Below are 5,378 nucleotides of genomic sequence, written 5' to 3'. Positions count from 1 at the left end.
GTTGTGATATAATTCACACCATCCAGACAACCCACTTATTGTAGACAATTTGATGGTTAATGTAGTGACATTCTTGAACATCTATTACCAGTCACTTTTAGAACATTGTCATCACCTGAAGAACAGCTCCAATTTCCATCTTCCTCTAACTCTCTAGCACAATACAACTACTAATCCTTCTGTCTCTAGAGTTTCCCATTCTGGACATTTAGCAATTAATTCATATTGTATCATGTATCTTTCTCTTTTCCTTTATTGTCAAGTACATTGTGTGTGTGTGTGTGTGTGTGTGTGTGTGTATGCATGAACACACACATTTATGTGTGTGTATAAGTATACACACACACCACACTTTATTCATTCACCAATTAACAATGTTTGAGGTGTTTCTTCTTCTTGGTTAATATGAATAATACTGTCATGAACACTGTATACAAGTTTTTATATGAACATATATGTTCAGAACTCTTGATCTGTGAGATTCCTGGGTTATGTGATATCTCCATGCTGGCTATTTCTCTTGGATATGTTAACTAGGAATGAAATTTCTAGGTAATGTGGCAACTCAATGCTAACTTTCTGGGGAAGTGCACAATTCTTCCAAAGTAGTTACTATTTTACATTCCCATCAGCAATGAATGAGGATTAGTTTCTCCATGCCCTTAGCGCCATGCAGTTTTAATTTGCATGTATCTTAGGTTAAATGGTTAAAAACTGTTCACATTACTTATTTGTCCATTGTCCATCCTCCAGTCCATCTTTGTAGCATGCCTATAGTCTTTTCCTTTAGTCTTTATTTTTCTAGAAATAAACTTGTAGCATGTAATGTTGCTAAGATATTTTTACAAATGATCCATTAGGTGTATTTGCTATATAAGTGCAACTATTTTCTCTAGTTTACTTTGTTTTTGATGTGCCAATTAACAGCAACGTGGTCATCTTTATCAAATTATAATCAGAAAAGCTTTCGCCATTCCTAGGTTACAGAATTCACCCAGGTTTTATTTTAGCTATTTGTATGCTTTTTTCCCTGTAAGTAAGGATATCTGATCCATTTGGAATTTATTCTGCTGTATGGCCTAAGAAATTAATATGACTTTATCTTTATTTCTACGTATTTACCTTTTTATATCACTTTTACATATTGTATACTAAATTTATAATTGTTTTTGGATTTCCCTTTTTACTATTCCATTGGTTCCATCAGTAGCTTAAGAGTATGACAATAAGTTTGAGCCTACTGCTTATACCTTAAAGCTTCACTTTTCCAAGACTATGAAAATAACATTTGTTAATTATCCTGTTATTTTATAGACTGGGTATCCAAATGTGAGTCCAAGAAGCTATCTTCAAAAAGAAAAACTCATGAAAAAGCAGCATCTCGGTGGGAGATAACAGAGCAACTCACAAGCCATAAGTATGAGTGTAACAGTTTTCAAAATGATAGGGAATGCAGAGACAAGCCTGAAAGCCAATCAGGAAACAAAGAGGGACATTTTAGGCAACTGGTAGTTCCCTGTGAAGACGGTCCTAACTTTAATGAAAACACATCCCATGCATTACAGCAGGGAATTTGTTCTACGGAGAAATCCAATGAATGTAAAGCCTGCAGGAAGTACTTTCTACACGGCTTTCAACAGACTGAACATCAGAAAGTTCATTCTGATGAAAAATTCCATGAATGTAAAGAATGTGGAAAGATCTTTATTCAGGGCTCACAACTTACTTACCATCAGAGAGTTCATGTTGCTAAGAAACCTTATGAATGTAAGGAATGTGGAAAATCTTTTATTTGTGCCTCACAACTTATTTATCATCAAAGAATTCATACTGGGGAGAAACCTTATGAATGTAAAGAGTGTGGAAAGGCCTTTATTCGTGGTTCTCATCTAACTCAGCATCAAAGAATTCATACAGGTGAAAGGCCCTATGAATGTAACGAATGTGGGAAGGCCTTTTTTCGTGGCTCACAACTTACTTACCATCAGAGAGTTCACACTGCAGAGAAGCCCTATCAGTGTAAGGAATGTGGAAAGGCCTTCATTCGTGGCTCTCAACTTAATGAACATCAGCGAATTCATACGGGCGAGAAACCCTATAAATGTAAGAAATGTGGAAAAGCCTTTAGTTATGGCTCACAGCTTACTCTACACCATAGGCTTCATACAGGTGAAAAACCCTACAAGTGTAAGGACTGTGAGAAGTCCTTCATTCGTGGCTCACAACTTACTGAACATCAGAGGATTCATACGGGGAGGAAACCACATGAATGTAACCAATGTGGAAAGACTTTTAACTATGGCTCTCAGCTTATTCGACATCAGAGAATTCACACTGGTGAGAAACCCTATGAATGTCAAGAATGTGGGAAGTCATTTATTCGTGGATCACAACTTACTGAACATCAAAAAATTCACACTGGTGAAAAACCCTTTGAATGTAAGGAGTGCGGGAAGGCCTTTATTCGCAGCTCACATCTCACTCAGCATCAAAGAATCCACACTGGTGAAAGACCCTATGAGTGTAAGGAGTGTGGGAAGTCCTTTATTTATGGCTCACAACTGACTCAACATCAGAAGATTCATACAGGTGAGAACCCGTACGAATGTAAGCAGTGTGGTAAGATCTTTATTTGTACCTCACAACTTAGCCTACATCAGATTTTTCATACTGGTAGGAAACCATTTGAATGTACAGAATGTGGTAAGATTTTTATCCGTGGCTCACAGTTAACTTATCATCAGAGAGTTCATACTGGTGAGAAACCCTATGGATGTAGTGAATGTGGGAAGGCCTTTATTCGAGGGTCACATCTTACTCAACATCAGCGAATCCATACAGGTGAAAAACCCTACAAATGTAACGTGTGTGAGAAGGCCTTTAATCGTGGCTCACAACTTACCCAACATCAGAGGATTCATTCTGGTGAGAAGCCTTATAAATGTAATGTATGTGGTAAGAACTTTAGACGTCATTCACACCTTACTCAACATCAGAAACTTCATAGTGGTGCCAAACTGTATGAAAATATTAATGTAGCTAAACCTTTACCAGTCTGCCCATGACACTCAGATTTGGGTCTTCATAACATTCAGATTTTGAATGTGGAAATCGTCTTTTATTTTCACTCATAAGTAACTCGCCATCAGAGAATTCACAGTGAAGGCTAGAGTAACCTTGTGATAGAAATACTGTCTGTATTTCAATCCTTGTTAGACATTAGTAACTGCATACAAGAGATCAACCATTTTCAGCATTGCTTTGTTGTTCCATATCATCTGAATTCCACCACTTAGTATGTGTGTATACCTTTGGCAAACCCTTAACCCTTAAGGCCTTATTTAACCCATTTGCTTTAGTTTCCTCATTTATAAAGCATTAATACCATATATCTTATGATAATGTTCAGAAATTTAAAAGAGTGAATACACAAGAAGCTTTATGCAATATGTGATGTATAGTTTATGCTTCATAAATATTAGCTATTGTAAATATTTTTATCCAGTATTTTAAATGTGTACTCTTACAGAATTTAAGTGATATGAAGGCTTTACAAATATAATACATAAAGTAAATATTTCATCACTTTTACTAAGCATCAGATAAATAATTTTGGAATAAAACTTTTCATATAGTTAATGTGAGGTTATGACTTGTTCTAAATCATAGCATTCTTACTAAAAGGAAATTCTAAAAAAAAGTGTTTGGCTGTTAGAAATAAAGCTGCTAATGAATATTGTGTGTAGGTTTTTGTGTGAAAATAAAATTCCATGTCCATGGTATAAGTGCCTAAGAGAGCAATTTCTGGGTCTTAAAGCAAATGCATGTTTTCTATTATAAGAGCTGGACAAATCATTTTCCAAGTGGCTTTACCATTTTACATTCCCACCAGAAACATGAGTGACCCAGTTTCTCTGCATCTCCACCAGCAATTGGTGTTGTCACTAATTTTTATCCTAGGTGTTCTGATAGGCATGTAGTAATAGCTCTTTGTGGTTCTAATATGCGTTTCCCTGGTAGCTAATGATGTTTAAACACTTCTTCTTGTGTTGATGAAGTGTCTGTTTTTCTTTTAACTTTTTTTTCTGTTGACTTTTGAGTGTTTTCGATATTCTAGAGAATACTAGTTCATTGTGGGATATGTGGTTTGCTCTTTTCCCCCAGTACATACCTTACATTTTCCTTTCAGCAGACTATGTTGAAAAGCAAATATTTTTAATCTGGTTAAGTGGTTTATCAATTTTACCTTGTTTTGGGTTCAATTTTTTGCGTACATCATAAGCTTGAATTGTAAGCTTTGGTATTCTTTCTTGTTTTGGCTTATGATTGTCCACTTCCTACAATACCAGTTGTTGATAGCCGTTAGACAAATCAGTGTGCATCCTGTCCTGGGTTTTCTCTTCTTTTGATGTATGTGTCCATCCCTCTGTCAGTATCATCTTATCTTGACTACTGTCATTCCGCAAGATGTCTTTATATCAGGCAGTGATTTCTTTCACTTTTTTTTCAAAATTGACTTAGATATTCTAGATCTTCTGCCATTTCATATAAATTTTAGAGTAAACTTCCATAGGAAAGAAAGCTTATTGAAGTTTTGATAGGATAATGACATCTTTCTTTATAGTCTTGAGTCTTCCCCTCCATTAACAATGCTGGTATGTCTCTCCATTTTTAGGGCTTTGTTTTGGGTTGAATTATGTACCCCCAAATGTGGAATTCTTAATTCTCAGTACCAATGAATGTTACCTTATTTGGAAAAAGGGTCTTTGCAGATGCAATCAAATTAAATGAGATCATATGAAGAGTATGCCCATCGCTAATTTCTTATCTTACTAGGAGAGGGGTATATGGACAGAACACCCAAGGAGGTCCAGGTGAGTCAGAGCAGAGGGTGGAATGATGTATCTATAGGCCAGGGAACACAAAGGGGTAAAGGATCCTCCCCTAGAAACATCAGAGAAAACATGGCCCTGCAAATCACTTGATTTCAGACTTCTAGCCCATACAACTGTGAAAATAAATATTTTTAATTCTAAATCTGTGATAATTTGTTATGTCAAGTCCAAAAAACTTACAGGATCTTTGATTTTGGCATACAGCTCATATACATGATTTCTTTGTGCTAAACTGTTTCATTTTATTTGGAAAAGTTGTAAACGGTGGTTGTTCTTAAATTCCAGCAAAACACGCTGACCTGGCTTCTCAGCAACTTAGTTTTTGATGAATAAATAAATCTGATTGTGTGTTATCTGTTCACCACTAGTATATACAAATATTTGGGGTTTTCTAATAGACAATGTGATTTATAAGCAGGGAGTTATATATACTTATATATGTTATATATAAGTATATATTGTATATTATAAATATTTAATGTT

Source organism: Condylura cristata, unplaced genomic scaffold, assembly GCF_000260355.1.
Source record: "Condylura cristata isolate star-nosed mole 26May11 unplaced genomic scaffold, ConCri1.0 scaffold00028, whole genome shotgun sequence".
Classification (NCBI taxonomy): Eukaryota; Metazoa; Chordata; class Mammalia; order Eulipotyphla; family Talpidae; genus Condylura; species Condylura cristata.
The sequence above is the reverse complement of the archived record's forward strand: the minus strand, read 5'-3'. Positions refer to the sequence as shown.